At 40.3% G+C, this 25405-nt stretch overlaps 1 long non-coding RNA gene across 1 annotated transcript; it reads left to right on the top strand.

Moving 5' to 3' along the window:
* Positions 1 to 7572: 7572 nt before the first annotated feature.
* Positions 7573 to 9414, top strand: LOC140000777 (uncharacterized). The gene is made up of 4 exons (XR_011805978.1): positions 7573 to 7759; positions 8318 to 8441; positions 8667 to 8733; positions 9171 to 9414. It is a non-coding gene; the product is annotated as an uncharacterized lncRNA (long non-coding RNA).
* Positions 9415 to 25405: the final 15991 nt, after the last annotated feature.

Here is a 25405-nt window from a genome sequence, read left to right as displayed (position 1 = left end):
ATCTATTAGAAAGTAGCATGCTCTCAGAAAGCTTTATCTTCTTTATAAAAACAGCTCAATCCATCATGGAAGCCCTTTGTGAAATCTTGGCTGAAAGTGCACATAGTGATAAGTACTTTTTTCTCCTATGAGTAAAGAGGCTATTTTACAGACAGATAACCTCCTTTGCTGTTATTGTACATTTTATAGGATCACAGATATTAGGTAAAGAAAAGGAAATATGGGCTCATGTTGCCTTTTTTTTTTTTTTTCCAACATTTTAGTTTCATTTCTTGAAGTGTACCATAAGATTTGAATTAATTGCATGTATATGTAAAATAATCCTTTTTCTCCCTTTTTCTTTCACATCACCATAGTAATTTCTCGTGGAATAATGTGACATTTCTATAGATGCTGAATATATTTAAATAATGTACTAAAATATCTTGTGAGTTATTTGGTTTCCTCTAGCTTGCTGGCACCATTTCACTCTCCACGTTGCTGACTTTTAAAACTGCCTGAATTAAATGGTATTCAAGCAACACCATTAGGTTGTCAAATGACAGCATATGAAGTTGGAAAGCAGCAGCAACAGATTTATACAAGGGTTAGACTTATCTGCACAGCATGAATAATTTGAAACTCAGCTACTGGTGATGTGAACAGCTGATGTGAAAAGTAGGTCCAACGTTTCAAGCTTCTATATGTCATTTTTACTGCTATGAAGACTCCAAACAAATCTCCACCATGCAGTAGAAGTCCTGGCATCTTTCTGGACAAAGAAACAAACAGATGGTACAATGGGCTCAGTTTTCTCCCCTCCCGCCCTCCCCCCCCAAACAAACAAACAAACAAACACTTTATGGTAACATCAGAGAATGCAAGTGTCTCCACAATCAGTGAGGCTCTTGTGGAGTGTAATTCAATCACAAACTTTTTTTCACAGTTCTTGTCCTTTTTCTTCTTTTGACAATGATGTTTAGCATCAGTTTGCCAAAAGGAATCAAGGCTGCATTTATGTATATACTTATTATTGTACATTTATGTATATACTTATTGTTATTACTTACTTGAATTATTTTTATTTGGCAGATATTTGCCATGTAAAATAAGTAGACACCTTTGAAAAGGTGAGGCCAAGGGATGGCTTTATCTTTCTGTTTTTCTAGTACACAATCTTTCATATTGTCTAGTAAATTTCTCTAGAGAAGCTTGCTGCCTACCAGGAGCTTATATTCATGATGTCACTGACAGGCTGCCCATCCTGCTGAATCTTACAGATTTTCATTTGCTCCTACTTTTCCATGTAGGGTCTAATGATACCGTGACAAGACAGCTTAGAACTATCAAAAGCTACTATATGTCCCCTGAAGCACTGCTAAAAGGATCAGAAGGAGAGTTGGTGTTCTCCGTCCTCCTAGTCAGAGGAATGAGTTCAGGAAGCAGGAGATGAATTGATCAGGTGACTGCCTGGCTGTGTGGCTGGTGCCATACTCAAAGTTTTATCTTCTGTGATCATGGATCTAACTTTACACAGCCACGTTTGTTGGGAGCCGATAGATTTCACCTGGTGAAAGTATGTCTTTGCAAACAAGCTGGACAGATTTATAAGGAGAGCTTTAAAATAGACCTAGGTGGGGAAGGGGCTGGAGTTCTGAGTAACAGAGGCCAGGGGCTGCTGATGTATTAGGAGCTAACAGGCAAACACTTGTGAATTGTCTTAAAGTAATTAGGGTGTGCTCCTCTAACCATTAGATATGGTCAGTAGACCAGCTGAAGTGTCTCTATACCAATGCACCTAGCATGGGTAACAGAATTAGGAAGCTATTGTGCAGCTAGAAAGCTATGATCTAATTGCTGTCACTGGAATGTAGTGGGACAAATCACAAAACTGGAATGCTACAGCCTTAGAGTAATAGAATGTCTTGGGTTGGAAAGGAATCTTAAATATCATCTAACTCCAACCCCCTGGCAATAGGTAGGGATGCCACCCACTAGAACAGGTTGGCCAAGGCCCCATCCAACTTGGTCTTGAACACCTCCAGGGATGGGGAATCCACAGCTTCTCTGGGCAACCTGCCTCACTACCCTTACAGTGAAGAATTTCCTCCTAATGTCTAGTCTAAATCTATCCTCTTTTAGTTTAAGACCATTCCCCCTTGTCCTATCATTATCCACCCAAGTAAATAATCCTTCTCCACATTTTTTATAAGCCCCCTTCAGGTATTGAAAGGTTGCAATGTGGTTTCCCTGGAGCCTTCTCTTCTCCAGGCTGAACATCCCCAGCTCTCTTAATGTTTCTTCATAGGAGAGGTGCTCCAGCCCTCTGATCATGTCTGTAGCTCTCCTCTGTACTTGCTCTTACAGGTCCACACATTTGTTGTGCTGGGGGCCCCAGACCTGGATGCAATACTCCAGGTGGGGCCTCACGAGGGCAGAGCAGAGGGGGACAATCCCATTGCTTGACCTGCTGGCCACTCCTCTGTTGATGCAGCCCAGGATGCAGTTGGCCTTCTGGGCTACAAGCGCACACTGCTGACTCATGTTGGGCATTTTGTCTGCCAGAACCAAGTCTCTCTTTGCAGGGCTGCTCTCAATGAGTTCCTCTCCCAGTCTATAATCCTGCCTGGGATTGTCAGTGGCTATAAACTGTTCAGAAGTTTAAGAAGAAGGGGCAGGAGGGCTGATCTCAATGTAAAAAAATATTGATTGATTGCACAAAACTGTCTTTGATAACGAGCAATGAACAGGTTGAGATCTTATGGGTAAAAATTAAGTTTCAAGCCAACAAAGGAAGCCTTGTGGTTGGTGTTTACTATAGCCTGCCTGATAAAGGAGAGCCTGCTGATGAAGTGTTCTTATTTTTACTACAAGAAGCATCCATCACAGTTGCAGGCTCTGACCCTGCTGGGGAACTTCAGTCACACTGGCATCTCCTGGAAAGCAGCTCAGTAAGCTGTAAGCAGGCCAGAAGACTCTTTGAATGCATCAAATATTATTTATTAATCCACATGATAGTGTAGTCAGAAGAGAAGCATTAATGGACTTTTTGCTCATCAACACAGATGAACTAATTGGACAGGCCCAGATTGGTGGTGCCCTGCATTGCAATGATCATGTCCCCAGGAAATTCATGATCTTGAGGAATATGGACCATGTGAAAAGTAAAGTCAAGACCCTGAATTTTAAGAGAGTAAAATTTCAGTTGTTTAACATGATTGAGACCCTCTGAAAAATTGTCCTTAGGGATAATGGAGTAAAACAAAGATGGCAGTTCTTTAAAGACATTTTTCTAAGAGCACGAGAGCTTTTGATTCTCATTTAAACAAAAACAAAAACAAACAAATGAACAACAAAAAAAAAACAGGTAAGGAAAGCAGGACACCAGCATAGCTGTGTTAGGAGCCCCTCATCAAACTAAAGTGTAAAAAAGAAATGCATAGGTCTTGGAAGCAGGAATGCATATCCTGGAAGAATGTAGAGATTCTGCCTAGATGTTTATGAATGAGGTCAGGAAAGTTAAGACATAGTTGGAGCTGAATTTGGCATGAAACATGAAAAATAGTAAAAAACATTTCTACAGGCATGTTGCTGAAAAAAAATGAATATTAAAGAAAACACACCTCTCCGCTATAAATAAGACAGGGGAACATGACAAAGGATATGGAGAAGGCTGAAATACTCAATAATATTTATGCCCCACTTTTCACTGGTAATCCAATGAAGTTTTCAACAACTCTCAAGTCCCCGAAAATTAAGGCAGGGACATAAGAGATGGAGAAAGAAGTTCTTCCCCTTGTAAGAATCATAGAATCATAGAATATCCCGAGTTGGAAGGGACCCATAAGGATCATCAAGACCAACTCCTGGCACTGCACAGGTCTACCCAAAAGTTTAGACCATGTGACTAAGTGCACAGTCCAATCACTTCTTAAATTCAGGCAGGCTTGGTGCAGTGACTACTTCACTGGGGATCCTGTTACAGTGTGCAACCACCCTCTCAGTGAAGAGCCTTTTCCTGATGTCAAGCCTAAACTTCCCCTGCCTCAGCTTGACACTGTTCCCTTGGGTCCTACCACTCGCGTTTATGGAGAAAAGGTCACCTGCCTCTCCCCCTCGCAAAGAAGTTGTTAACCATCATGAGGTCCCCCCTCAGCCTCCTCTTCTCCAGGCTGAACAGGCCCAGTGACCTCAGCCGCTCCTCATATGTCTTGCCCTCTAAGAGAACATCTGATCTGAGAACACTTGAGGAACATTAACATACACAGGTCCACGGGACCCAGTAAGATATATCCCAGGGTCCTGAGGCAATTGGCTGATGTAGTCTTTAAACCACTCTCCATCATATTTGAAAAGTCATGGTGAAGACCCAAGTCACTGGAGAGAAAGAAATGTTGCGCCCATTTTTAAAAAGGGTAGTAAGGAAGATAGCCACATCCAAAAAGTTGTATTCAACAGTCCAATGTCCAAATGGAAATCAGTAACAAGAAGCATCCCCCAAATGTCTGTACTGGAACCAACACCATTTAATACCTTCATCAGTGACATAGATACTGTGATTGAGTACACCTTCAAAAAGTTTGTGGATGACACCAAGTTGAGTGGTGCAATTGATATGATAGAAGGAAGGGGTGTCATCCATGGGAACCTTGATGGGCTCGAGTGGTGGGCCCATGTGAACCTCATGAAGTTCAACAAGGCCAACTACAAGGTGGTGCACCTGGCTCAGGCTAGTCACTGATGTCAGTGAAGTCTAGGGGATGAAATGATTGAAAGCAGCCCCAGAGAGAAGGGCTTAGGGGTACTGGTAGATGAAAAGTGGGATATGCACTGACAATGTGTGCCTGCAGCCCAGAACGCCAACCTTATCCCGGGCTGCATCAAAAGAAGCACGGCCAACAGGTCTATGGAAGTGATTCTTCCACTCTACTCCAATCTCTGAAGTAATACACCCAGCTCTGGAAACTTTAGCACAAGAAGGGCATGGACCTGTAGGAGAGGTCCAGAGGAGGGCCACATAAATGATCTGAGGACTAGAAAGCCTCTCCTATAAAGACAATATGAGAGAGTTGGGGTTGTTCAGCCTGGAAAATAGAAGGTTCTGGGGACAGCTTATTGTAGTCTTTCAAGACTTACAGGAGGTTTATAAGAAAAAGAGAGGAATATATATATATATTTATCAGGGTCTATAGTGACAGGACAAGGGGTAATTGTTTTAAACTGAAAGAGGGTAGATTTATACTGGGTATAAGGAAGAAATTTTCATGATGAGCATGGTGAGACACTGAAACAGGTTCCCCAGAGAAGTTGTGGATGTCCCATCGCTGGAAGGGTTCAAGATCAAGTTGAATGGGACTATAAACTTGATCTAGTGAGAGACATCTCTGCCAATGGCATGTGGGTTGGACTAGACCAAACTATTCAATGACTCTGTGACTCTATATTGAGTGGCTGAGAGTCTAATATATTTTTAACTATTATTTTTTTTTTTCCATCCAGTTGATCCAGTATATGCTAATAAAACATGGTTTTACTTCAAAGGTCCTGCTGCTCGGAAGTTATTTCATCATGGGCAGTTGGTATTGATGTGTTGCAGATGAAGCAGCTGTCACTTTCACTTGCAATTACATTTCTGTATCCCGCATACTGAAATGCCCTGCAAGTCATAAAAACGGACATTACTCAGTGCTCTCTGGATCCCCAAGTAAGATTCTATAAGATATCTTCATTCATGGATTCTAACTATTAGATTGGTCTTTCTGAGATTGCTGATGGCATGTTTCTCAGGGAGAGCTATGTACTCTCACTTTCCAAAGAAATTCGTAGTTGGTGATGTTCATAGCAATGTAGAACATAAGCTGCATATAATGGTGATGATGATGATGATTGCAGCAAAAGACTCTGTTGAGGAAGGAAGATATTGCTACTCAAAGAACTTCCCATGCTCTGTTGGTCTCTCTGCCTGCTCCAACACTGTGTGCCTTTGTAGACTCTGGGGTGAGTGGGTGTCCTTCATGGCCACTTCCTACATTGTTTTTTTCAGGGATGTCCAGAATCTGCCAAAGCCACCCATTCTGGTCTGCTGTCATATTTTTAGTACGATTACATGTTCTTGCATTATATCTGAACATATGAAGATGATGTTCATGTCTGAGTACAAGCACTCTAAAAAAATCAGATTTATGCTTGTCAGTTGATACATAAATATGACAGCACACAGCTGTACTCATTACCAATATGTTAGTCCTTTTTCATGTAGTGCTTACTACAGACTCCTCTTGTGATTTACAATGGTTTAGAAAAACACACTGTAGTGTTTTTAACCAGGCAAGGTGTTGGTAGTGGGACTCTGCAGGGGTGGCCTCTGTGAGCAGAGTCCAGAAGCTGCCTAATGTTAGATAAGGGCCAGTTTCAGCCAGCTCCAAAGGGACCTGCCACTGCCCAGAGCCAAGCCCATAAGTGATATTGTTTGAGCATCTGGGAAAGCAAGTTTAAAAAACGGAAAAAAACTGCTTCACAACAGCAGTTGGGAAAGAGAGCAGAACCAGCCCAGTGCAGCAGGAGGGCAGGAGGTGCTGCAGGCAGGCAGGCAGCAGCAGTTCCCCTGCGGGCTGTGCAGGGAGAGGCCCCTGGTGGAGCAGGCTGTCCCCCTGCAGCCCATGGGTCCCCCATGGAGCAGATCTCCACGCTGCAGCCCCCCCATGGGTGGAGGAGCCCCCGCTGGAGCAGGTGGATGTGGCCTGGAGGAGGCTGCGGCCCATGGAGAGCCCCCGCAGGAGCAGGCCCCGGGCCGGAGCTGCAGCCCGTGGAGAGGAGCCCACATGGAGCAGGGGCAGAGAGGGACCGAGAAGGAGTGGTGGAGATGAAGTGCTACAGACTGACCACAACCCCCAGTCCAGTCCCCCTGTTTCCCTGCGCTGCACGGGGGGAGGAGCTGGAAGAGCTCAGATGGGGGGAAGGAAGGTGGTTTTGGTTTCTTTCCTTTGGTTCTCACTTGTCTAGCCTGGTAGTAGTAGTAGTTAGGCCGGAAATCTCACTGTCTCCCTATGCTGAGTCTGCTTTGCCCATCACGATCCTTGTTGAGCGATCTCCCTGTCCTTGTCTCAACCCTTGAGCCCTTTGCATCGTATTTTCTCTCCCTTTCTCTTTGAGGAGGGGGAGTGAGAGAGTGGCCGTGATGGAGCTTGGCTGCCCACCCACCGAAAAGCACTGCAGCTGCAAAGTACTGGAAAAGTTTTCAGAAGCAACCAGGTGTTTAACAAGGAAATGTATAGTTTCCTTTTTCAGGCTTCCCAAATAATTGGGCTTATTTCATACTCCCAACTCGGAGGAGCAGAATTGTTGATTTCACCTTCTTTTTTCTTCCTTGGAAATCAAAGATGAACAGCTCTACCAGTAAGGGGAACGTATCAGAAGCAAGCTTTTTTTTGCTCGTAATCCTTTCTTAAGGAAAAGATTTATCACACACCTTCCACAGATGTAGGGGGGCAGAGAATAATTTTGGAACTACTCCAATTAAAGTCAGCTTGGGGAGAGTGGTACTTCTCTACTTGTTTCTGAGACATTCGCATTAGCAACAGAGAGTGTTGTGTTGCCGCTGCCAGGGGCCTACGGTGATGACTTCAGAAACAGAATTGAATGATGTCACTGGGACACCTTGGTAACAGCTGCCTCTGAGCAAGTTGAGCGAGGAGGGACAGAGAAGTGTGCTGGATGTGATGAAACCACGTGAGGACTTGTGGATCCCACGTTGAGGTGCATCGAGAGGGCCCACCCTTCTGTAAGTGTTTGGATGCTTCATTTTAGTCTTCTGCAGTTTGTGTCAAGTCCTTTCACAAGCATGAAGTTTGGTACTTTGGCTCAGTGATGTAGCTGCACAGAGTGACCGGTGCAACATGTGGCTGAGGGCCTCTGCACGTTCTCTCTTTCCCACACACGATCAAGAAAGAAGGGTAGACAAATAAGAGTGTGCTGTGGTCCTGCCATAGACCTCAAGTACTACAGCATAAACAAGAGACTTAAAAGTAGCCCATCACATGAAACTTCAGGACAGCAATGCACTTCATCAGCTGCTCTGGCCTGTTGAGTGGAGTGTCTCAGGATGGAGTGTATGAAGATGCACTCCATCTGCTTTCAGATTAGCACTTGCAGTGAGCAAGCTGCCTGGCCTTAACATTTTTCATTTCATTTTTCACCCGACTTTTGCTGGTTCTTCTTGGTCTAGAAACAAAACAAAACAAAACAAAACAAAACAAAACAAAAAAAAAAAAAAAAAAGTGAACTCAGATCGAAATAGAAGGATTTCCTTTTCATTAATTCCATGTTCTTAACTTGACAGATTTGGCTATTGACGTAGAAGGGATATATCTGGCCTGACTGCAACACCCATGCTTGCAGTGTGGACAGTTCTCATAAAGGTGATTCAGGGTAGTTTCTGGAAACGAAGACATCAGATGGCAAAGGTAATCTCCAAATCTCTTTTTTTTTTTTATTTTTTATTTTTTTTTTTTGTGCTAATGCAGGAAAGGCAAGTAAGAGTAAAAGTAAGAGTCCAGATAGTGTAAGAAGCAGCAGCTGTGAAGGAAACTTCCTTCTGGCTGATATGGCTCCATATCTAGTTGTGGAGGTCATAGTGCAGGTGGAAGCATGTTCTCGTCCAAATACTTAGCTCTCTGTTTTCACAACAGGTCTAGCAGCAGAATGTCTTTGAAACAGCTGTGCCTATGACCAAGTTCATGCATCGTGGTAGACAAGGTAAAAGCTCTGGACAAGCAAAGGGGAGGGATGGATGGGCATGCAATACGATCACTTCAATCTTCTCTCTCTAAGAAACCTTACTGAGAAAACAAAACAGAACAGAACAAAACAGAACAGAACAAATGAAACAAACAGCTAGCTTGCTGGAGACATTGTCTGGGAAACAGTGAAAACACTTGCAGACAAAAACATATCAAAGGACTAACACTTTGAGCTTAATTCTAAACCAACATCCTCAACTCCAACTCTTGTTTATGTTCCTTACAGACTGGTAGAATAACATGTCACATTTGATGACTTTGCAGCATAGATGTCAGGAATGCAGCTTGGGATCACCTGCTTCTACTTAGAGTTCAGTCTGAAGGGATGAGCAAGTAATTGTTCCTGGGCTGATGGAAATCTGTTCTAAAGTCTGTTTTCTAACACTCTTCTAGATGCTTCTCTGTCCATCGCTCTGACCTGCCAACTCTGGTGCAAGTGTGCAGTTGTGGCAAGAGGGATTTCCTAGTCCTGATTTGACCTGGTGGACACCAACTTTCCTACTCAATTGCCGATGTTGCTGAGGAGGCAGCAGTATCAAAGCCCTTGTTGATGAAGATAGAACAAGTTTGGGGAGGCTTTGGCATTTCTGCACAATGCTGCTTCCTGATTGTGACCCAAGACGCAGATTCTGAACTAGGCAAAGTAAGCTAGAGTAAGCTAGACTGCATGTCCTGGTCATTTTCTTTTCTTTCTTTATTTTTCATTCGTCGCTTGTAAGAAAATCTAAATCTTTCAACCATTTGTTTGAAAACACAGTTTTATGGAAATGATTGTGGGTGTGCTCCTTAACCTTGTTTGGAACCTGTTTAACCTCGCTTCAGTTAGAGGAGACCTGTGCTCAAATTTATGCTTACCATGATCAAGTGGCATCCTTTTTCCTTTTGGTATTCTTGACTTTGGCGCTTGCAAGTGAGGTTGAAAAGAGTTCTCAGGATGATTCTTCTTTTCCTTTGCAGTATCCCAAACTCCAGATTACATCTGATCTTCATCTCTGATCTGAAAAGCTTCACAGGCCAAAAGAGAACTGAGATGAGGAGTGAAATACAGAATGCTGGTGAATCTTTCCAGTTCCCACCCGTAAGTTTTGTGAGAGAAGCAGGTGCGTTGCTGTAGTGGTAGGAAGTCAATAAGATAACGATCATGCCCTTGAAGGCGAGTAATGGTATAAAGATGAAGAATGCAAGGCCCTGCTTAAAGACAGTCTTTAGGCTGCTTCTGGATCAGCAGTTTGTTTGGTTCTTGCACAGCCTCATCTCCACTTGCTTAGAAGCTGTGAAGATGGGAAGAACACTTGGTGTTTTTCATCCACTCTCAACCTCATCTCCATTTCCTCCGAAGCTGTGAATATTGGAAGTACACTTGGTTCTTCCAACGATGTGAAGAGCCAAGTGTCTTGGGTCTTCCATCAACTCAGAGATAGCAAGAGAATAAGGTATTTGCTTGATAGGACAGTACTTAATGTAGGTATTTATGAAGTGAAGAAGAACATTGAAACCAGCCAAAGCCGTATCAGACATGGTAAGGCCATGCTTCTGTTAGGAAGTAATTCAGAGTGCTTCCATGGTGTACTTTGGACAGATTAACACTGATCCTCTGGACTAAGCACCCCCAAGGGACAATTCTCTGAAAAATCTCTCGGAATGATCTGTCCTTATCTCTTCCACTGTAGTCTCCATTAGGAAAGGATAAATATTCATTGCCCATGTGGAAAGGAGCTCCTCATGTAGTTGTTTCTAACCAAAATCTCCTTCTTGTGTTCTGTTGACAGAAACCACTTGGCAAGCCAAGCCAAATCACCGAAAATGGAAGTAGTGGAACTACTTCCAAACCGTGCTGCTGCTTCTAAACCAAACTGCAGTGTAGGTGGGGACAGAGCAAGGGGACACAACCCAGCCAGGGCAAAATTGAAAGTCACCTGTCTGAGCCGCGGAAGGAAGTCAGCGTTTCCCAGTTTGAGACTGTTCCCTGACTGGTCCCACAGCAGCTGGAAAGCTTCCGATTGCTGCTGATGGATTCCCATGGATCAGCCAGTGACACAAGCTGCCAGAGCGACTGAAGCGATCTGGAGTTACGCTTCTCCCCCTTCTGCGTTCAGATCCGTGAAAGGAAGGAGAAGAGGGGAGAAGAAGAGGGGAGAAGAGAAGAGAGGGGGAAAGAAAAAGACAAGAAGGGAGGGAAGGGGAGGGAATGGGAGGGAAGGGGAGGGAAGGGGAGGGAAGGGGAGGGAAGGGGAGGGAAGGGGAGGGAAGGGGAGGGAAGGGGAGGGAAGGGGAGGGAAAGGGAGGGAAGGGGAGGGGAGGGAATGGGAGGGGAGGGCAGGGCAGGGGCATGTAGGGCATTGTAGGGGAGAGTAGGCTAGTGTAGGATAGTGTTGGGATAGTGTAGGATAGTGAGGGGAGTGTAGGGGAGTGTAGGGGAGGGGAGTGTAGGGGAGGATAGTGTAGGGAGGGGAGTGCAGGGGAGGGGAGTGCAGGGGAGATGAGCATAGAGGAGGGGAGTGCAGGGGAGTGTAGTGTAGGGGGGTTTGGGGGAGTGTAGTGTAGGGGAATGTAGGGGAGGGGAGTTTAGGGGAGTGTAGGGGAGGGGAGTCTAGGGAAGGGGAGTGTAGGGGAGTGTAGTGGAGGGGAGTGTAGCGGAGGATAGTGTAGGGAGGGGAGTGTAGAGGAGGGAAGTGTAGAGGAGCATAGGGGAGTGGAGTGGAGTGGAGTGTAGGGGAGTTTAGGGGAGGGGAGATTAGGGGAGGGGATGGGAGTTTAGGGGAGGGGAGGGGAGTTTAGGGGAGTTTAGGGGAGGGGAGTTTGGGGGAGTTTAGGGGAGTTTAGGGGAGGTAAGGGGAGGGGAGTTTAGGGGAGGGGAGTTTAGGGGAGGGGAGTGTAGGGGAGGGGAGTTTAAGGGAGGGGAGGCGAGGGGAGGGGGTGGGTATTGGTGGGAAGTAAAGAATGGGCCAGGGAGGGAATGGGAGGGGAGGGGAGTGCTACCCTAAATAAAATGGCCAAATAAGTGACATTTTGGATCTGGAGCCAAATATGTATGTTGCCATTCATTCCACAACGCGATTCATCACTGCAATCTGCGTTTTGCACAGTGCCATGAAGGGTTTGGCATGCACAGAGGTGACTGAGTATTTTCAGAACTAACTTTCCTTCCTAACTGATTTGAGACTTTTGCTGGTGTTATAAATGGCTCAGTCTTCCAAATAGGGCAAGAATCAAAGTTTACAATGTATGAAAGGAACGCATTTCCCTTCAAGCTCTCTATTGAGACGAATTGCTAAAACCTTCCTCACACTGGAATGCAAAAGATCAGGTGATTGGTTAACGTAGGGTTGGCAGCTGAGCAGGGGAAACATCTTCAAAACTTCCAAATATTTCCCCTATGCACAACTCCAACTCCTTCTTCTCTGCTCTCTGGTTGTGAAAGTTTCTGTCACCTGCTCAGGAAGCAGAAGCAGTCAAATGGGATTTCGAGGGATCCAGCTACAGCATCAGTGCCAGTTAGAGGAAGCAATCAATTCCCAGGTAGTCCAGGGTTTGAAGAGAGTTTAAGCAGCTTTCCAAGGAACATGTCCAAGTGCAAAGCAACCAATTGATCTGACTCTCCAGTGAAAGAAAAGGAAGTGCAGAGCAGCAAATGCTTGAGAGAGGGAAAGCTTTTTGAAGCACAGCCACTTTGGGCCGAGACCTGTTAATGTGCTAGGCAGTCCCAGGAAGCGTCAAAGTGTGAGCCGTGCTCTCCAGCACTGGCGTCCTGCACTTTCTGGAGGTTCTTTATTCTGTAATCAGAATTCCAACAACCTCCTCAACAGCATACAGATCCAAAACCCACAGACCCAGATCAAACAGCCTCCCATCTGGTTGTATCATTGTCAGGCATGCATTCTTTTCTAGTAACTGGTCCTTTCTTCCTTAGTTCAGATCAAACACAAATAACAAAATTCAGAGGACTCCTAAACTCTCCAGACAGCTCTGGTGTTGCTGTAGGATGGAATACAATTCTTTCCTTACAACCCCCCAGTTCTTTCCGTGTCTGTTCTGGACCTTGGGATCTCTTTTGGGAGCTACATTACGCAGAGAACTACAAGAAGGCTGAGATCACCGCTGCCTCAATGTAATGCAAAGGTGAAGGCCTTTATGACAGCCAGTTTGGAAATGAATGCAGCCCCATCTTGTCAGCATCAGAGCAGAGCCAGCTCCAGATGGCTCCAAAAAGGAGCTGCTGCTGGCCAGAGCCGAGGCAGGGAGTGCTGCTGGGTGGGCTTCGGGGGAGCAGATTTAAGGAAGGGGGGAAAATACTGCTGTGCAACAGCAGCTGGGAGAGAGGCTTGTGAAAGCGTGAGAGAAGCAGCCCTGCAGCTCCCAAGAGAAGGGCCGCAGGAGGGCAGGAGGTGCTGCAGGCAGGCAGGCAGCAGCAGTTCCCCTGCGGGCTGTGCAGGGAGAGGCCCCTGGTGGAGCAGGCTGTCCCCCTGCAGCCCATGGGTCCCCCATGGAGCAGATCTCCACGCTGCAGCCCCCCCATGGGTGGAGGAGCCCCCGCTGGAGCAGGTGGATGTGGCCTGGAGGAGGCTGCGGCCCATGGAGAGCCCCCGCAGGAGCAGGCCCCGGGCCGGAGCTGCAGCCCGTGGAGAGGAGCCCACGCAGGAGCAGGGGGTCTGGGGGGAGCTGCCCCCACCCGTGGGGGACCCTTGCTGGAGCAGTTTGCTCCTGGGGGATGGATGTATGGACCCCGTGGGACGGAGCCGTGTGGGAGCAGTGCTTGAAGAGCTGCTGCCTCTTGGCATCCCCCGCAGGCTCAGTTTGGGAAGGATGGCATCCCTGGGAGGGACCCCACGGGAGGCAGGGGTAGAGAGTGACTGTGAAGGAGCGAAGGAGATGAAGCGTTAGGGACCGACCACAGCCTCATTCCCCAGTTCCCCTGTGCCACATGGGAGGTGGAGCTGGAAGAATGTGGATGGGAGAAGGTGATTTTAGTTTGTTTTTAGTTTCTCATTGCTCTAGCTTGTTATATAACAAATTATGTTAATCTTCCTATGCTGTCTGTTTTCCTGTGATGACAATTATTGAGTGATTTCCCTGTCTTTATATCAGTTCTTGACTGCCCTTTCCATTGTCTTTTCTCTCTCTTTCCCTTTGAGGGAGAACGAGAGGGTAGTTGTGGTGGTGTTCAGCTGCCCATCTGAGTAAAACCATCACAAAAAGCAGTTTCATTCACATGTACAGGGAAGGAACTCTTTTTGTTTGGTGAATTGCCTAGCAGTTTCTGTTCTGCCAAAATGTTTGACAAATGCTCTGACTTTGAGGGCATATATTTCCTACCATCTGTCATTGTCTTTGTAGTAGGTTGCCTAGGTGGTTTGCAGCCATCACAAGCCAGAAACAGATCTTGTTAACAGATTATCTGTTTGCCAAAAGATATGTTTATTTTCTGTAATTTTACTTGGCAGGGAGGGTGTCTTTCCTCATTCTACATTAACATCTTTATTTCATACACACTGAATATCCCCAATTGTCTGTAGTAGTGGAGCATAAATGCAGCCAAGGATCTAACCGAGCATATCAATGCATCAAAGCATATTTTAACTGAAAATATTCATTGTGATGTTTTCCTGTCATACTCAGATAACCTAAACACCTAGCTGCACCTACTTAATTTTTTATTTAGAACACCTGTTGGTAACTGTACTAAATAGTTTCCATCACTGAAGGCAAGAATCGAAGCACTTTTTCTCTGATAAATGTGTAGAAAATTGTAGTTCTCTCCTCAATCATTGTCAATCATTAATGCCAGATACTTAAATTGGAAATATATGACCAGTCCCACTTGGAAAGAAATAAAATTACTTAGAAGTCTTTTTTGCACCATTGGGGTTAAACTGCGGTTAGAAATAGCAGATGACTGAAAGAACTAATAAAATGAGAATTGTGAAGGGGATAAAAGAAGGAAGAGAAAACAATGACAGATGAGATAGTTTCTATTCAGCTTTTTTTTTTTTTTTTTCAAATAGATGACCAGTTCAAAAGCAAGTCACCTCTCTCAAAGAGTTACTGATTTTCAGAGGAACATGACTTGAGAGTATAATTTAAAGGAAAAAAGAACTTCAAGAAATAAATTATGTTTTATGTTTTGTAAATGTTGGTAGTAAATCTTGACATCTATCTTCAGCCATTTTTAACAGAGGTGTTTAATCTGATCTTGTGATTTAGACTTTCCTGCTAGATCTTGGAAAGAAAGTATAGTCTCCAAAGAACCTTTCTGTTATCCTAAACTAAACATCTAAGAGGAATGGAATTCATTGCCTACTGGAGATTCTCCTTTCCGTATACTGTCAAGGGAATCTACATTACAATCTTATATTAGAACCTTCACTTTTATGTTTATAAAGAACGCAAGCTAAGATGAAGGAATTTTCAGTATCTATCAAGAGTCTGAAGTTCTCAGACATTTTCTATAGTGTCAGGATTATAACCAGAGCTGTAATCCCTTAAAATATTAGAGATCATCCATCTCTATTGAGTATTTTCTGAGACAGTTTGGGGGTGCAGTGTCTAGTTTAAATACAAAAACGGCTTTGGGACTGCCAAGGATTGTCTCCTGTGATTATAGAGTAACTAAATGATAATATATATATAATCTGTTGGACCCAGGTTGCATGAGTATAATTTGAAATAATCTCAGGCAGTTGAACAAAAAGCTTTATATTCTAAACAGTATTTTTTTTTCCAGTAATTGCTCTTACAGGGATTAAGCATTATTTTATTTATTTTATTTTATTTTATTTTATTTTATTTTATTTTATTTTATTTTATTTTATTTTATTTTATTTTATTTTATTTTATTTTATTTTATTTTATTTTATTTTATTTTATTTTATTTTATTTTATTTAAAATTGCTAGTTGCAATGCATAACTGAGGAACAACTTGGAAAGAGCTGAAATGTTCTCTGCTCATTTCAGGTAAATTTGATATTGCCCGTTCTAGCAAAGTTGTTGTGATGTGTGGTTAAACTGTTTATATCTTTTTTTAATGATAGGTGAAAATGACTGTGAACTTCTACTGCATCCATTCACGATATGAGGTGAATGGATATTGTGCATGCAGTACCAAAAGATACCATAATTCTTATAGTAGGACTTATTCACTGTACGTATTTGGTTCTTACTAAATTAATAGTGATGACTCAAGAGGACCTTGGTACACAGAAAAATATTTCACTAGTTACTGCTAATCCTTACACATAAGGACCTGGGATGGCAAATTGTCTCCAGACAACATAATCAGAACTTTCTTAGAAGAAACTAAAATGAAAAGCCTTGCTGTTCATGCTTTCTAATTAAAAACAAACAAACAAACAAACAAACAAACAAAAACAGTCTTCGGGTTCTAACAAAAGAGAGGGATGACAAGACACTTACATTAAGAAATATAACCTCTCAGAAACATGAAACTTACCCTCTCAGAAAAACTTTACTGTTTTGAAAACCGTTCTGTTATAAAGGTAGCCTTGTAATAGTCAAACGGCAATGGTCAAAACATACTTTTCTTGAATCAGACTATAACTTGGATATATTGGTGGAGTATTTGAGGGTGGGAACAAGACAATTATAACTTTGTGATGTGATGAAAAGGATTTAACAGTAAGTAAGGCTGGAACAGCTTTTGAATTCTTGCCCTTTATATTTGTCTGTAAGAATTGCTATAGAATAGGTGAGTCATAGCAGGAGAGCCCTTCTGAAATTTTCTGCTGTCTAAACTTTATCATTTTGGATGGATAAAACCTTATACTTGAAGGTAAAAGATTTGTTCCTGATCTGTCACTAGCTTGCAGAAAAATAAATAGTCTTCTGTGTCTTTGTTTTCAGAGTAAAGATATCGATGCTTCTTTTTGTTTGTAAGCACTTTGGGAGAGACAGGAGAGACAGAGTTTACCACTACATGAAAGCTAATTAGTAGGTCCTTTTTCTCAGAAGGAGATATGGGAGACTTTACTGGGATTTATTTTCAAAATTTACAGAATGTTTTGGCTTTGATGGTATAAGAATGAAAACAGAAGTTGAAACAGGGTGTTCATTATGGTTTATTTGTCCTTCCTGGCTCTCATTCATTATTAAAAGAACAGGACTGTGTAGATGAAAAATAACATTTTTTTTTTTTTTTTGTAAAGAAGATGTTGAACAAATTTAAGGCAATGCACTGTAAGTACAAATTCTATTTATTGTCTCCCTATTCATGAGATTTAACTATATATTGTTCCTCTTCTCTTGAACAGCAAAGAGGTCAATTATTTCCAAATAAGAACTACAGGCCGACTGAATCTGTTCTATTTGTAGTCTGGTATTTTGAAAGCAGAGGGAACTTTATTGTGGTCATATTGATTTAGTGTCCAATGTCCAGTGTAGTGTCTGTAAAACATCCTACCTGAGAAATAAATGTAAAATAATTAATCCAAGTACTTAAATATTATGTGCATCTTTGTACCCGTGAAAAGTGCTGTCGTACTGACTAATGCACCAGTCTTTTGTAGTTCTTGAATTATATCAAGAGATATCTGTGCTAGCAAGTGATCTCACTAAATTGCTTCCTTGTGAAGTTTCATTTCTTCTCTCTCACAGATGTGTGGGAAGCATTCAGCATACCTGACATAGTTACAGCTACACTGACAGAACTGAAAGAGCTGAAAGTAGTATGAATTGTTCATTGTGCTCCTGAGGACGACAGCAATATAGCTGTGTGGTACATATACATATGGAATATGGCTGTATATGCCATATAAGCAGCAACAGACAGGATTGGTAGGGAAGCAAAATCTGTTCATTTCCAAAAGGATCAGTGGTTATGTCTAAGGAAAGTGTTGAGCTGGATATCTATTAGATTAAGGAGTTTAAACATTTGCTGCAAATTCATCTTTCTCAACCCATGGTAACACACTGAGCAGCAGCACGCATCTGCCTAGAAATCAACAGAAATAAAAGAGGGAGAGAGAGAGAGAGAAAGAGAGGTGTCAATTAATACATTAGTGTGAAATGTTTGTAACAAGAAAGCAAGATTCTTTGGCAGTGGAGTTGTGATTCTGAGGATAATATGAAGTTTTGGACCTGTATAAGCCCAGTTTTGCCTCTAATTTAAGAAGAAATCATTCACACTAGAGAGATCATTTGCTCTGCTTTATTCAAGAGCTAAGTAAGACAATAATAAAATTTCAAAACAAAGCAAAAACATCCAAAGTGATACCTTCTATGGTGGAATTAATTCTGTGTGAATAGACCTCTCATAATTTACCTTCACTCATGATATTTAATAACAATTACTTTACTATTTAATTTACAATTGCTGCCTTGGTGGCTATTACATATGTGGAATAAATCAATACCTTTTTGAGAGATCTCTGTTGCCATTTTATTTATTTTGGATTTCTACTTCTAACCAAGGCTTTTGTTTTTGCCTTGTCTTAATAAAACTTCACAATAGTAACTCTGTGGGCAAATATTTTAAAGTCTTTGAAATAAGCATATTGTAGTATGTTAGTACTACATTAGTATGATAGTTCTGTATCCACCCATCTCTTTCTGAATTTTCCAGTGTCTCTCAGTGCTTCTTGTCCTGATGCTCCAAGAGATGGGCCTCCACTGCATCATTCCTCTTGACAACCAGCTGGCTTGGTACTGATCATACATGCGGTCTTTCCCTCTGAGAAACTGTGAATTTGTCAACTTGAAAGTATTGCTTATTTATATCAGTGATACCAGGTATGGGGTAAAAGAAAAAACAAAGTTTGTTGCTAGAAGGTCTAAATTGAAATTACTGGTGAATCTTAGTCTTTACGCTATGTTGGCCTTGATTATATAATCCATTTGAGTCACTTCCTCTTGCTTTTTCTTTTCTCTCTCTCTCTCTCTCTCTCTCTTTTTTTCTTAACATGGGTATCTTTCTTTGTCACCTCTGGAGTCATCATCCTGTTGTTTCAAAAAGGTCCAGAAAACTATATAAAGATAATTAGTCTCAGAACCAAGATCACTTTTTGCTAGATGCACTTCTGAAAAATCCCTTCACTGAATTAATGGAACGTACGCATTTGGTGAATAGTATACAAACTACATAACCTTTTAATTAGTTACAAGCATGTTGACATTGCTTTTGTTCCAGCCTTTTTTTATAGCATTGTACCAGATTTTAAACCTGCATGAAATTAAAATTTTGTGTATTTTCTTGTCTGTCTTCTTCCTCCCAACTTTTGGAGACATCCCTCAATAATAAAACAGAAGAGAACTTTCCAACTACAGTCCTGCAATCTGTATTGGGACAACAGTTATTATTATGTTACTCTCAAGAATAACAGGAGTTATCTTGCAGCAATTTGATAAATATCCCCTACAAGCTAAGCAAGAGAAATTCAATAGCTGAATCACTCTTCATGGGTAAAGAAATGACTTTGCATCAAACATCTATTCAAGAAACAGTTTTATGTACTGCAGAAGCTTAGGACTTTATCAGTGGTAGCTGAATTTACTTAATCTAATTAATTTATTGAAAGTAAATGCTGGAGAAACCAAGACAATTGGGATAAGCCTTCAGTTTAGAGCAACTCATTTGCTCTAAACTCATTCGATTTTCAAGAGGGAAATCACCCTCTTGAAATTTATGTTTGGATTTTATTATTTTTTGTAATTTTATAGGTGTATTTAGAAAAGCCTGTAGAAATCTCTGATTAGACTTATTCAGCCTTTTTTCATAGAAAAGCATTATATGTGTGACATAAACCGATTGAAAACTATAGTTGAACACATAAATGGCATGGGGGGGTGGGGGGTGGGAAGAGGGGGAAGCCCTGTTTCTACAAGCGATATAATCTATTTATTATCATTTTTAAGTCCCACAGAAAGTAGATGACATTATATTAATTCAGGAACATTGGGGTTTCAAGATGGGCTGCTCCTCTGCTTTCTTCAGCAGAATTAGACGTGATATAATTAGTCTAGGAGAAAACTTCTACATGCTACCAGTAGTTTATCAATGAAATGTGAATTTACAAATGCCAGATTTACAGACAGATTTTAACATGTCAAAACAAAGTAGTGAAAGAACTAATCCACATTTATCTAACAGTAAAATTGATACAGCAATCTTATAAAGAAAAAAAAGATAGTAAAAAAGCAAAGCAAGACTATACATGATTGGCACTAGCAAAGATTCATAAAGACTGAACATTATTCACCTCTGGGTATATCATGCTATTTATATGCTCCATTGTATAGTATAATTCATTTGATAAACTGATGTCACAGAAGAAAAGGGCATCAAATTAATTAGATATGTTTTTAAAATTTCTTTGTATGGGTTCATATATACAGACATTTACTACAATACTTGGAAATTGTTTTTGCAGTACAGTAACAGATTAGTTAGATTAGTTTGCAGCATTGGCATATGGGTCACCAAAAATAATAATATATAAATATTTATTTATTTATTTATTCAGTTGATCCAACATTGCTCTTATTTTCTGGGTCAGTGTCTTCTAGGAATACTTTCCAGCATATTTAAGGAATCCGTTTATAGAGCTCTCCAACTTAATAAACTGGATTCTGGAATAGTCACCCAAAGACAATTAAAGTTTTCAATCCATTGTAGTATTTCTATGTAATATTCCAGGCTTTTAGATGCTAAGAATTACCCAAACATTACAAAGTGTCTACAACAAAAACTAAATGGAAACCCATGGTTAGAAGTGAATGAAGATGTAAACTATGTGAGGATATTTCATTGTGCTAATCTTAGTGAAATTTTTAATCTACTTCTATTCTACTTGTGCAGATCAAAGACAAAATATTCAATGTGTGCTGCACTTTGATTTGTAGCACACTGAACTTGTTACCATATTTGCAAACCACTCCATAATCTATTTTCTTTGATATCTAAGTATTTCCTTAGAGTAGGAAATACTTCCCTGAGTAGGTGGGCAATCTGAAGTCAATAGCTCATACTCATCTATTTTATTAGATTAGAATTTAATCACAGTCTGGAAAAAATGCCTTTTCAAGTGTTTGCCTCTCAGATCGGTGCCTCAGAGCATGTGCTGGTCCTATCAAAAATACACACACTGCAGAAGACAAAATTAAGATGTCTCCAGGGAGAACTTGAAATCAGAATAGCTGCTGAAAATTGGATTGTGTGAGTGTGTCAAGATTTAATATGACACTATTTTTTTTCTCATTTAATAATAAATGAATTCATAGAACTGCTGACAAGATACTGCAAATCAGTTTCATATGCATTCCTTTTTCTGCTTTCTTTGAAAATTTCAGCTCTAGGTATGCGTTGATAGAAGTAATGCAACTCTGTCACTCGAGTGGGTGTTACCAGTGTCAATGTGAGACTGTTGTGACAGCTGTTGGCAACCAATTTCTCTTCGAAAAGTTAGCAAGTGACCAGGAACCTTAATTGGAGTTATTGAGTGTCTGGTTGTCTATCTCACTTAGGATGTCTTTGTTGCTGGGGTACATGTAGTTCAGAATAGAAACAGAAAATGAAAACATACAAAAGCTTTACAAGCTTAACACCAAACATTTTTCATCTTTTAAATACTAAGGACTGGGCTTCATGCTGACATTGTGAGACCATTTTGATGAAAGTTATTTCTCTCATTAAAAGATTACTTTCCTAAGTAAAACTAAATACATTTTAATGTAATAGAAATTCTAATTCTGATCCCCCTTGATTTTCGTCTGTCTTTGACACTCTGGGTTTTCATGTTTTTTGGTAATACTTGAAGCTTGATACAGATGCTTTAGGTACTTTTCTGACATGTTTTCATTTGTGTTTGCCTCAGCAGTACCTATTTGTCACTCTAGCACTAGCTAAATGCCTTTTTTCATCTTTGTTATTAGAAATTGCAGAATATCTTGTGTTCTACATTGCTGCCTATGTTTTTCAACAGCTACAGGTTTATTTCACTTTTTTCTAATGTTAATATAATGTGGTATATTATGTCTGCTGTCTGTAGCAGGTCTTTTTCCTATCTGTTCTGTAGGTTTGAATTGGGATGATGAAGGCTAAAGGATTCTGAATGGAAATATTCGACAATAAATGCCCATAAGACATGTTTTTATTTACCTGTGCAATATAAACATTTTCCCTCATAGCTATCACATGGGCTGTTTCATTGTCTTCAGTACAATGTTTTTGATTTGGACCTCTTCAAAGTTTTGAACTGTTGGTGTTCTAACAGACCACAGAATTTAAGGATATGAAGAATGTATTTTTTGTGTTAACATTTTGTTATAGAACAGTCATGTACTATTTGACTATTGTAGAGGTAAAATTTACCACTGAGAATAGTAATAATTTACAACACATTGTAAATGTGTTATTGTGAGCCATTATTATAGGTGGATAGTCCTATCCCAAAGGAATTTGGGGTCCTGGTAGCCTATTGTGCCTTGTCACTGATCATACCAGGAGCAGGTCTAATCTTTGTGACTATTAGACTGTCCCACTCAGACTATGTTGTTCTTCACCCCCTTCACATGGTGAGATAACCTAGCCAAGGCACAGAAGTATCAGAAGCAAAGGCCCCACTCTTGCTGCTTTCCCACATCTGTAACTTAAAGGTAAATGCACATTTCATGGAATCATAGAATCATTCAGGTTGGGAAAGACCTCTAAAATCATATCATTCAACATACGATAGTACTAAAGTCCACCATTAATCCACACTGCTAAGTTCTAAATCTACATGTTTCTTGAAGACCTCCAGGGATGGTGACTTATGTGCTTCCCTGGGCAGCCTATTCCAATGCTGCTCAACCTTTTCAGAAAATAAATTTCTCCTAATATCCAACCTAAACTTCCACTGAAATGGATCTACCTTTGCGATACTGTCTTATACAATTGGTGTTGATGTTTTACCTGCTGAAGGATGTAACTTAGTGAAGGTGTTTTTAAAACAGCTGCATGAACTTACTGCCTATTCTTCCCCTTGTGCTTCCACTGCTTCTGGAGTTAAATTGTAAAACAGGTGAAGAATGATCTGGATTAAAAAAGATCTTGCAATGAAAATCTTACTTTTGCTGTTGGAGAATGACTTGAAAATAGTTTTTCATGATGATATAACTTGGTAATTTCAAATTTATTTACTGGGATGGATGATGTCTAGACACAGTAGCAACATTTCCTTTTTAAAACAAACACTCAAAACAGATTTCTTCTAATTTGTTGGAAAGGTTACATTGATTTTCTCTTAAACAGTGTTTTCATAAAAACACTTAGCAGAAAAATGTTTTGTAGTTCTACACCTTCATGTATTATGTGACCTTGGTATTGTTGAATTGTCTGAAAGAGTCTACTAACCTTTTTGACCTGTGCTACCTATTACATTTGGTCCTGGCTTTAGAACTTTCAGATCAACTGCCTTCTGTCACTGAGTTTTCTGACAGATTCATACTATTAAATCTGTTAACATTTTCAGAATAAGGATGCTGCTTGAAGCTACTTCAAATATTTTTATCTCCATGTCAGGGTATTTCAAGAAGAGGTCAGAGGCAGGATTGTTGAATTGCTCCAGGAAAACAGGGGGAAGATAGTAGTAAATGTTGTGTCCATCGTCTGGTATGCAGAAGAAGCAGCAAATATTTTGGAGGTGTAGGAATTAGCATGTTATTTAAGATACAAGAGAGAACTCTACTCAGAAAGATGCTAAATAAATATTGTTTCATAAAGCTTCAGTAAGCCTGAGAGAGTCTAAGTGAGCATTACAAGTTGACATATTTCCATATTTCACATTATATTTCATATATTAATTTCATATTATATCCATATTTCTATAAGTAAAACACAAACAAAAACAAAAACAAACAACTGTCCTTTTTCTATGACCTTATCTGAATGATTTCATACTTATATGACTGATAATTGTTAGTTGTAGTTTTGGGTAATACAAACCAATCTATCCTAATTTATTTGATAATCAAATTAGTAGTTATCCCTTGTTACATAAAGTTTCCACAAATGAAGGGAAATCACTTGTGTTTTAATGTACTATAAACATCACTACCTCTGCTTAAAATGGAAGACTGAAAAGGAAATGGCTTTATTTATAAAAAAAGAAAACTCATTTTTCTACAACAGAACACAACCTCAATGATAGATATCATATGTAAAAATCACATATATAAAAGTGTGGGACATTCTAGGAATGTTGTTTGCCATGGTTCTCCATGGCTTACATTATGTCCTTTTGCATTCCACGCTCTCTAAATCAGACTAACTGTTATGCTGTGCTGTCTCTCAGCATATTGTTTTACATTTTCTTAGGCACTTTTCCCAGGAACTTATAAAGGATATAATAGAAACATTTACATGTATATGAGATGCCATTACTGAGTTATGCTTTTTTTTTTTTTTTTCCAAATTTTCATACATTTTTTTTACCACTCCTTATTTTAGTTGTATATTTAGTTTAAATGATGGTCTTTGTAGCCTTGGTCCAGTTACATAACTGGTCTAGAAATTATAGCAGATAATTGTTTTTGTACGATAAAATCTTTGCTAAGTATTTTCAAAATTATAATGACCAATTTCAGTTATCATTGCTTCAGCTTTTAAACAAGCTTTTTTTTTTTTTTTTTTTTTTTTCCCGTATGAAATTGCATGCATGAGAAAGATACATACACTATCTTACAGTAAAAAAGGTAAATTAAAATAGAATGTTTGCAAATATTTCTGTTTCACTGATGGTTTTCAGGCCATTATCTTTCCTTGATTAGCATATCTGGCAGCTTTATTTTTATTTTTTTCCTGTCTTTTTAATCATATGTTATTTTTTCAGTTCTGTAGATATAACTGGTGTTTTGCATTGGTCAGTTATGGTGTATTTTGTGCTTGCTTTCAGAAAGAGTTAAGCTGTATAATTCAGTAATAAGGTGTACTGACTTCTGTGCAGAAGTCAGATGGTGTGTTACACATTAGAATTCAAAGAAATAGATATTTTAATAATGCGTCCAATAATCTTGCTGTTGTCCAGGTCTACCTTTTGACTTTTCTGATCCCAGCTGAGCAACATGACTCATTACAAATACTGTGTATTCAGAAAAACTTGGCAGTGATTGTTTAGTGCTAAAAAGACTCCCCAAATAGAGCTCTGAGAAAGAAGACTTGAATTCATCTGACTTGTATGCAATCTGAGAATACTGAATATTCCACAAAACAGAAGGAAAAAAATAAAACACCTTCCACTGAGTACTGTAATAAATTGCCTAGAAAGGAGAGTGTTGGCAGACAAGTAGAGGTGATCTAATGAAAACTATCTGCCTTCCCTCTGTTGATGATCACAAGTTGATGAATATGCTTTTGCACTTGGATTAAGTTACTTCCTGCAGGAAGTGAAGGAGACTTAAGCAATAACATATGATTAAAAATAAAAATAAAATAGCAATAATACCATCACTTTTAAACAACTTTACATGTGGTAGAAACTTTTATAGTTTAGATACTTATTTTACTGTGCTCTTTTTGAAATTGTCTCTGCTAAGTTTTGAAATTGTCTCTGCTAAAATTTTAAGGTAAAGAACAATGTGGTCCCAAAATCAAATGCCAGTTCGTTATCTCTGCATCCTGCATGTTTTATTTATACTTTTT

The sequence above is a fragment of the Anas platyrhynchos genome, chromosome Z (genome assembly GCF_047663525.1).
Source record: "Anas platyrhynchos isolate ZD024472 breed Pekin duck chromosome Z, IASCAAS_PekinDuck_T2T, whole genome shotgun sequence".
Lineage (NCBI taxonomy): Eukaryota > Metazoa > Chordata > Aves > Anseriformes > Anatidae > Anas > Anas platyrhynchos.
The sequence above is the reverse complement of the archived record's forward strand: the minus strand, read 5'-3'. Positions and strand labels throughout refer to the sequence as shown.